At 37.4% G+C, this 9,510-nt stretch overlaps 1 long non-coding RNA gene across 1 annotated transcript; it reads left to right on the top strand.

The window, feature by feature from the left end:
* The first annotated feature begins 7,198 nt into the window (after nucleotides 1–7,198).
* On the top strand, nucleotides 7,199–8,356 carry LOC138146731 (uncharacterized). Its single transcript, XR_011164565.1, has 2 exons — nucleotides 7,199–7,403; nucleotides 8,035–8,356. It is a non-coding gene; the product is annotated as an uncharacterized lncRNA (long non-coding RNA).
* The last annotated feature ends 1,154 nt before the right edge of the window (nucleotides 8,357–9,510 follow it).

Here is a 9,510-nt window from a genome sequence, read left to right as displayed (position 1 = left end):
CTTCTTCTTCTTCTTCTTCTTCTTCTTCTTCTTCTTCTTCTTCTTCTTCTCCCCCTCCTCCTCCTCCTTCTTCTCCTTTTCCTTTTCCTCCTTCTCTTCCTCCTCCTCCTTCTTCTTCTTTTTCTCCTCCTCCTTCTCCTCCTCCTCCTTCTTCTTTTTCTCTTCCTCTTCCTCTCTCTCTCATATTTCTCATTTTTTTCAGCCTATTTTAGGATTTTTTAAGTTGTACTATGCAATTTGGAACTATGCTCAAAGGGCTATAAAACTGTGCACTTTTATCCAGCAATACCAGTACTAGGTCTATATCCCAAAGAGATCATAAAAAATGGAAAAGGACTCATATGTACAAAAATATTTATAGCAGTTCTTTTTGTGGTGGCAAAAACGTGGAAATTTAGGGGATGCCCATCTATTGGGGAATGGCTGGACAAGTTGTGGCATATAAATGTAATGGAATACTATATTTTTCCAAAACAAATGATGAAAGGCAGATTTCAGAAAAAACCTCAAGACTTATATGAACTGGTATTGAGAGAAGTGAGCTGAACCAGAACATTGTACAAAGTAACAACATTGTGCAATGACAATAGCACTTCTCAACAATGCAATAATGTAAGACAATTCTAAGAGACTCATGATGGAAAATGCTATTCATATCCAGAGAAAGAACTGTGGAATCTGAATGCAGATTGAAGCATGCTATTTTTTTTTCACTTGTTTTTTTCTTTCTCCTGGTTTTTCCTTTTTGTTCTGATTCTTCTGTCACAACATGAATAACGTGGAAATCTGTTTAATATTATTGTACGTGTATAGTTTATATCAGAATGCCTATCATCTTCGGGAGGGGGGAGAGAGAAAGGGAGAAAAAAAATTGGGACTCAAAATCTTATAAAAGTAAATATTGAAAACTCTTTTTGCATGAAATAGGAAAAACAATTAAATAGTATTAAGCAAGAAAAAAATTAAAGTTGGTTTGGAGCACTACCTCAAGTTTTTTTTGCTCTGGAGCACAGGGCCTTTTGCTGACCTACTGGGGAGGGTATATAGGACCTTGCCACTATCCTGCTGGGATCACACCTCGGACTGACAGGCATCACCAGTGACCTGTGCCAGGCTTGGGCTTTTACAGCTACCTTGCTGGGTTAGGACCTGGGTCAGCACCTGCCTGTACTCGACTGTATTCCCTTTCTATCCCAGTGAAAGCTGTTTACTATAGTTCTTCTAAGTTGTCTTGGGCTGTAAAATTATTTCACCCTGTACTTTTGTTGGTTTTACCACTCCAAATTTTGAGGCATTATTTTATAGTTGTTTGCAAGTAAATTGGGTAGAGTGCAGGTGAGTTCCTGTTTTACTCTGCCATTTTCAATAAATTTCTACCAATTATAACTGTTCAAAAGTGAAATATGGTACCTGAGAAAGAAGTGAGTTCTTCTTAACTTAGATCTTCAGGGAAAAGCTAAATGAACACTTGCCAAGTTTGTTGCAGAAAAGATACACATTCAGGGTGAGCTCAATAGGATGAAGTCTGGGTACTCTTCTCACTCTGAAATTCGGTGAGTCTGTAAATAACCTGATAAAAGAAATATCTTTCTTAGGAAACACTACATAGCATTTTATAGTGCGAGTTAGGTTATATTTTCTAGGAAACAATATGCCTTTTAAAAAGAGGTGCTATTAAAAACTTTGTAATATTAAAAATAATTGAAAAGACCTAACCCACCTGGGCAGGTGAGCAGTGAGGCCCTGCCCTCAGTACAAGTCAGCAGGGAGACCTAGAGGCTCAGTGTAGGTCAATGCCCCTAGGGAAGATCAGAAGTAAGATCATTCCCCTAATGCAAACCAGCAGTGAGGCCCCACCCCCAGAGCAAGCCAGAAACTAGGTTGAAAGAAGAGGAAAAGATAAATGTAGGAGGAGCTGTGGGAAATCTGGGATGCTAATCCACTGTTGATGGAACTACAAACTTATCCAATCATTCTGGAAAGAAATTTGGAACTATACACACACACACACACACACATACACACGTGCACAAACACATACACACATACCTACGAATACGTGTGTATCTATATGTATACATACATACATATATGTATATGTGTATACATATACATACATATATGTATATGTGTATATATATCAGCTCTTTTGTTGTGGCTAAGAATTGGAAATTGAGGGAATCAGTTGGGGAATGGCTAAACAAAACAATATGATTGTAATGGAATATTATTGTTATATAAGAAATGATGAACAGGGTGATTTAAAAAAAAATACCCTGGAAAGACTTACATGATCTGATGCAAAGTGGAGTGAGCAGAACAAAAACTTTGTATTTAGTAGCAAATCTATTGTAAAGATGATCAATTGTGAAAGACTTAGCTACTTTCATCAATACAATGATCCAAGACAATATTATGTGTATGTGTGTGTTTGTGTGTGTGTGTGTGTTGCTTTTTTGGAGGGGGGAGGGCAGGGCAATTGGGGCTGAGTGACTTGCCTAAGGTCACATGGCTAGTAAGTGTTAAGTGTCTGAGGCCAAATTTGAACTCATGTCCTCCTGACTCCAGGGTCACTGCTCTATTCACTGTGCCACCTAGCTGCCCTGATCTAAGAGAATCTTAAAGGACTCATGGTGAAAAAAATACTATCCATTACCAGAGAAAGAACTAATGGTGTCTGAATAGAGACTGAAGTATACCATTTTCACTTCCTTCTTTCCTTCTTCCATTCCTTCTTTCCTTCCTCTCTCTTCCTCCCTTCTCTCCCCACCCTCCCCCAAGGTTTCTTCCTCAAAATGATCAACCTGGAAATATATTTTACAAAATTGTACATGTATGTCCTATATCAGATTGCTTACCTTCTGAGACAGAAGTCAAGGGAGGAAGGCAGGAATAGAATTTGGAACTCAAAACTTAAAAAAAATGAATATAAAAAGGTTGTTTTTTCATGTAATCACAGAAAAATAAAAATTACTAAAACATAAAAATAATTGAGTACAGAACTATGATGAATAATGGCTCAAGCTTTATAGTCACTAAGTTGGTTCTATTACCACCCTAATTTAGGTGTTCATTACCTCTCACTTGGTCAATTACAGTAGCTTACTAACTGCTCTCCTTTACCTTCATTGTCCTTTGCTTCTCATATATCCTATTAAGATTATTAACCTCCCATATTATCTTCCTAATGTTCTGTTTGATCAAATCACTATATCGCTCAAAACGTCCAATGGTTCCCCATTGCTTAATAAATAAAATAAGTAATCTTTTACCTTGAATTCATGGCATTCCCTAAATTGACTTCAGCATCTTCCTTCCTTTTATTCATTAATAAAACAAGTGTCATTTGCTATTCATGAATATTTATGTATCATGATGTTGGTCTTTCTATGTTATTACAATACATTAATTTCCTTGCCCCATGTTTTCATGAATGATTGAAAATATATTCATTTCAAGTTTGCAAAACTCCATATATATAATCTCATTTGGTTCTATTACTTAGTATTACAGATATAATAATCTACATCTTATAGATAAGGAAACTGAGGTTAGTTTAGTTAGCTGAGCAAAAGGAATTTTCCTATGAGTTCACAAATGGAGTCAGAGAAAGAATTGAAACTCATTTCTCTTCTGATCAAGTCCAGGTTTCTTACCACTAAAACACCCTACCAGTACCATGACATTTCAGTACTATATCTCTAGTCTCAGGTTTGTGAGTTTTCTAAGATCTCAACTCCATCATTATAGAGAGTTGGATTTATACATGCAATTTAGCAATAGGGTAGCCAGGATTTGTCACAGAATTTGTTTTCTGTTTGTACCACTAGAATTTAGCCAATCCTATGACCCTGGAAACAATGCAGGTTAGAAGATCAATATCTTTCAAAAGATTAAGGATTTGTCTACATTGTCAGAAGTCAGAGAGAAAGGTTGCACCATATAGTTGTTAATTAGTTTTCAGAAGTCTTCGATAGTCACCAGGTAATCTAGATCAGAATAAAACTAGGATTTTTTTGATAATTTTTTTTTTGGGGGGGGGGAGAAGTAAAACATGGTCTAAATTTATTTCTATCTTTCCTGATGTTCATAGAAAAAAGTACCAGTAGGGATGCTGGTTCAACCACCTCTTACTAAATCACTTTTTTTTTTCCAAGTGTGAATACATTTCATCCATTTTTGCCGAGGCAACTTTATTTAGCAAGCTGTTTACCTTTCTGCAAAGCTTCATTACCCATAAAAACAAAGAATGAAGTTGATTAATGTGCTCTAAGTGTGATGTTCAAATTGTAATTTTCATATACGTAAATGGATGCTTCTGCAGTATTTTGTTTGATAATTTACAGAGTTAGCACCGTCCAAACCACTAATCAGTTTCTTTTTATGATGACAGCTGCAGTAGATTCTCTTAGCATGCTAATTTTCATTAGTGCCTTCACTTACTGAAGACTGCATGCCTTACTCAGGAGTGATCTCATCACAGAAAACTGAAGTTCAGGAGGAAAAAAAAATCCTGGCTTCAGGGGCTATTCATTTGCTTTTCTAAGAGACTGCACAGGATAACTGAAAAAGGAAAGGCAAGCAAAAAAAGTAAGTGGGTATATTTTAAAGATAAAGAAGTGGTATGAAAAATATATATATGTATAGGGAATTTACCTTTAGGTTTTTTTATTTGTTTCATTTGATTTGTTTTAGTATTTTTCTCCTCTTAAGTGGTTATACAATCAAGTTTGCTGAGACTGCTATAAGTCCAGGAAAGCTATTCACATCTTGCAAAAATCAAGGTCTTTTCATTTCTTAGGGTGGCCACATTAATAGAGATTAACAGCATCACACTATAATTTTTAAAGTGTCTCATGTAATAGCAATAAAATAATAAAAAAAAATCATGTAGTACTGTCTCCTGAAACACAAAGCACAAATGGCAAGTGGATTAATGTCCTAACCTATGATATATGAAGAATCAAACTTAAATCAAGAGACCCAATATCAGGCTATGTCATGTATTCTAGAATTGCTTCTGTTTCTCATGGTGACACTCCCTCTGCCTGGATGGCAGCATTAGTTTCTGTTAATTTGGGATTTTCATGCTTGGCTGCCAGTATTAATGTTTTATGCCACTGGAAATGTTGTCACCAATCAAAAGGGCTAAATATATTAATGTTCTGCCTCTGTGCATAGGTATGAGAAGATAAGATGAATCATGTAGTAGGAAAGAAAGTTATCTTTTGTAGAAAAAGGAAAAATATTTTTGTAAATTGATGATCTGAAAAGACTTCTTGAAATATTCCTCTTTTTCAAGATTTCAAAATGTCTTATATCACCAATACTGAGATAGTATGGTATTGAAATTTCAACCTTGATCTTTAAAGTGATATGGAAACAGTGTCATGCCAAGAAAATAAACAGGAATCAAAGATATATGACAGTATTTTTAACACCCCCACATACACCACCACCATCACATATACATAGGTCTTGTTTTCAGTCCATAAGGCAGTTGAGAGGTTTATACTCTCCAGAGAAGAGATCAAAATATATTTTCATGGTAAAACATTGTGTTTGTCAAAAATATTTCATATTTATCTAGTTATATATTTCCCTATCTCATGAAAAGTTCTCAACAAGTAGTCTGCATGTAGAGACACTGCTTTTTATTACTCTATTTTGAAACCTTGATGGATATTTTATTTCTTCAACAAGGACATTCTGCAGAAACATTTAAACCACTCCTTTTTTTCACATGCTCTTACCTATGTCTTTCCATTAATCCACCTTAAGATATTTATCCAGTGCATTAGAAGTCTTTTTCTAATTAAAAGGAAAAAAAAATAGGGGTAGTATGTAACATCAAGTTGTCTAACTTTCCATCTACTCTGTATACATATATACATATATATATATATATAATTTTTATATGTTGTTTTCTCCTCTTATAATATAAGCTCCTTGAAGGTAGAGACTGTGGTTTAGTTATTCTTTGGGTCCCCAGTACTTAGGATAGTGCTAAATATTCATTAAATCCTCCTGTGTTCTCTATCTCCCCATCTCTCTCTATCTGCCTATGTTAGAGTTTACTGCAAAGTACACATCACATCACACTCTGTTAGTAGTATTGTCAAGTAATATATTTATCTTCTTCAAAACGACTACTAGAGTATTATATGTTGGCTCAGTCACTGGTTGAATAATCCTGGTAATTTTTTGATGACTTGCTTAATACTTGCTATTTTTACACTCACTGATTTGTAATCCCAGGCCTGGACCTGTAGATGACCAAGACAGAGTACTGACTTTCTACAATCCATAATAAATCAGTATCTTTATGTGGTGCCCTGATCCCAAGGGATCTTCAAAGAAAAAATATTAAGCAATGAAAGGGATGTCATTTGATTAAGCATATTCATGTTTTCTCTATCTTCCAACAAGTATATAAGTGGGAAAACAACTCTTATCTAAATATTAACATACACAGAGTAATGTCTATGATGTCATTCTACTAGCATTATATCAAATTCCTATAAACTTTTTTCAAAAGATTGGGGTCCCCAGCATATTCAGTGTTGCATAATTTAAAAACTATGCCTCTAGCTCCAGATTTCCTCGACAATCATGGTAGAGTTCTAAACCTATTGATTCTTTTTTTTTTTTTTAAGCAATTGGGGTTAAGTAACTTGCTCAAGTTTACACGGCCAGTTATTTCTGGGTGTGGTGCTGAGTATCTAAGCCTGGATTTGATCCAGGTCATCCCGACACTGGAGCTGGTGCTCTTACTCACTGAGCCACCTGGCTGCCCCTAAGAAATTGGGGTTAAGTAACTTGCTCAAGGTTACACGGCCAGGTGTTTCTGGGTGGGTGCTAAGTGTCTGAGCCCGGGATTCGATCTCCAGGTCTTCTCAACACTGGAGCCGGTGCTCTTACTCGCTGTGCTACCTGGCCGCCCCAAACCTATTGATTCTTAAGATATTTTTATCTCAAAATGTTTACCTAAGATTTTATTAGAGAAGTCACACATGCACAAATACATTTTCCATAAAGTATCTTATCTATGTAGATGTGTTCTTGTTAGTGATTTGTTAGATATATTTGCCAAAACACACTGGGTGAAATTGCATTACCTTTAGAATAGCTTTTTTTTTTATCCCTTTTCCAAAGATAAAAAATGGCTTGGTGTGATAGTAATGGAATGTGGAGATTCCCCTGTATTGGGCTTGGTTTTCAAATTGATTGTATTAAAACCCAGAGCTTGTTAATCCCACCTGTGGGATGGACTTTTTGATGTGAAAAGAAAGTCCTGACTAGGAGGAGCTGGTGACGTAGATTTGGAGAGACACTAGAGAGAGGCGGAAGATCTTTTTTGGAAGCAGCACCTCGTGGAGAGAGAGAGACTAAAAGAATTGCTGGTGGCCGCTTTGAATTGCGCTGGACTTTTGAGACCTGCCCCCTGAGCTGCCAAGGACTGAGGAGACATGGCTGTTTTGCTGGTACTTTGTCTGTCTGTTTTGATGTTATTTTGCCAGATTTGTCCACTGGTGAAAGACTGTCCTTTTGTTGAAGAAGTCCTGGAACCTGGCTGTTCGCTAAGAAGGCCTGCGACTGTCCTGCAGACAGAGAGTGAATACTGTCCACTGGTGAGGGACAGTACTGTTGTTGCAGGGGTCTGGAGACTGTCCTGCAGACAGAATGAATACTGTCCACTGGTGAGGGACAGTACTGTTGTTGCAGGGGTCTGGGAGCCTTTCTGTTGGTTCAGAAGCCCTGAAGAAGGATTTTCTTGTTGTATGTTTACAGAAATCCTGGGAGAGGGCTTTGCTAATGTGTTCAGGGGTTCTAGGGCTGTTCTACAGACAGAGGATAAATTCATGAAGGGACTGGCAATGTATCTTATGGCCTTGCTAAGCCTTGTCTCTCCAGGAACTAAGATTGCTGAGAACTTGCCTCCTGTCAAGATGAAGAAAAGACCTCCATTTGGGTATTAAGTGCTGTGTTTAAACTTGATGTAACTCTGGGGTAGATTCAATTGTGATCCAGGAGGTGGGGAACTTTTGACCTTATTGTGCTCTGTGATTGACAAATGAAGGTACTTTACCTATGTTTGGAAACTAATCTCCATTTGAGAAGAGGGGTTTTGTGGTGGACTTAATTAAGGTATAGCCTAGGGATGGAGTAGTATTTAGAACAGGGACTTTGTAATTGATTGAATGATTGGAAGATCCTGGGGTGGGGTAGTACTTGGAGATTATTTAATCACACTTAGTAAATGCTGTATTTTGAATGATGTCATGTTTTGATCTTCTCTGTTCTTGGTTTGTCACTGAATAAAATAGAGAGCACCTATGCTGGTATTTTGAACCTGGGAAGTTGCCTTCTTTTGGCATTACATTACACTTGGATACCCTGGTACAGTCTATGTGCATCCACTTTAGTCTTTCCTGGACAGTAATGAATATACACCAAACTAAGATTTAATAAATCTTACTAATAATCTCTAGCTAGTGGTAATGAACTTAGTATTTGTCAGAATGTAAGTCAGTGGATTATTTTTTTTTCCTAGACTTGGAATTAAATATCTGAAACAAAATCTCAGAACCTATTAATGAGCATCCAATAGAGAGACAAGAACTTAACTTTGTTAATAGGATGTTGTCTTGCTGTAAGTAAATAATTTAGTAGTAAATAAAATAGACTTGGGATAGTCATCTTTATCATGTTGTAAAATTGCTCCTAAGGTTGCTAAGCTGTCATTAAAATATAACACAACGATTTTACTTGGAATATCATAAGCCAACACTACTTTTTGGAAAGCATTACAGCTCCTAGCCCAGGGGAGGGAGATGGCACAGTATATGGAGCAGTGGACTTGGAATCCGGAAGACCTAAGGATAGAAAGGCCTGGTGTGCTCTGGTCCATGGGGTCATGAAGAGCTGAAAATGTCTAAATAACTGAACAAAAGTCATTTAAAATTTTTTGGCTGAAGATGGTGGAGAAAAGACAAGATGTTGCCTCAGCTCTCCCCATTTTCCCCAGGAAACAATATTAAATCAAGCCGCTAAGAGCAACAGAATCCACAAAAAGGTAGAGTGAAGCAATTTGCAAGCCCAAAGATAACTTAGAAGGATTTCAAGAAAAGTCTGTCTTACTTGATTAAAAAGGGAGTAGAGCCCAGTGCAGGCAGTGTCTAGCAAGCCAGCAGGAGGCTTTCAGCCACAGGAACAAGACTCTATAGTACTGGCTCAGCAGACCAGTGGCACAGTAGGCCAATTCTGAGGAGTCCAGCCCAAATACAGCAAGCAAAGTGCCAGCCCTGAAACCTAGAGAACAACAAGCATGAGTGGGTGTAAGGGTTATGGGATTTAAAGATCTTCCATGCCCCGTTGGACTTGCTGACGTAGCAGGAAGGGGCGGAGAAAGAGGAAGCGGAAGCCAAGCTAGCGTTCCTGCGGTGGCTGGCGGTGGTGGTGACAGAGGCAGTGGCAGCGCGAAGCCCTTTTTGAGTTAGGACTGCTAAG

This window comes from Petaurus breviceps, unplaced genomic scaffold (assembly GCF_028583685.1).
Source record: "Petaurus breviceps papuanus isolate PSGF00001 unplaced genomic scaffold, PetGlider_PUasm1.0 90769, whole genome shotgun sequence".
In the NCBI taxonomy this organism is placed as follows: domain Eukaryota; kingdom Metazoa; phylum Chordata; class Mammalia; order Diprotodontia; family Petauridae; genus Petaurus; species Petaurus breviceps.
The sequence above is the reverse complement of the archived record's forward strand: the minus strand, read 5'-3'. Positions and strand labels throughout refer to the sequence as shown.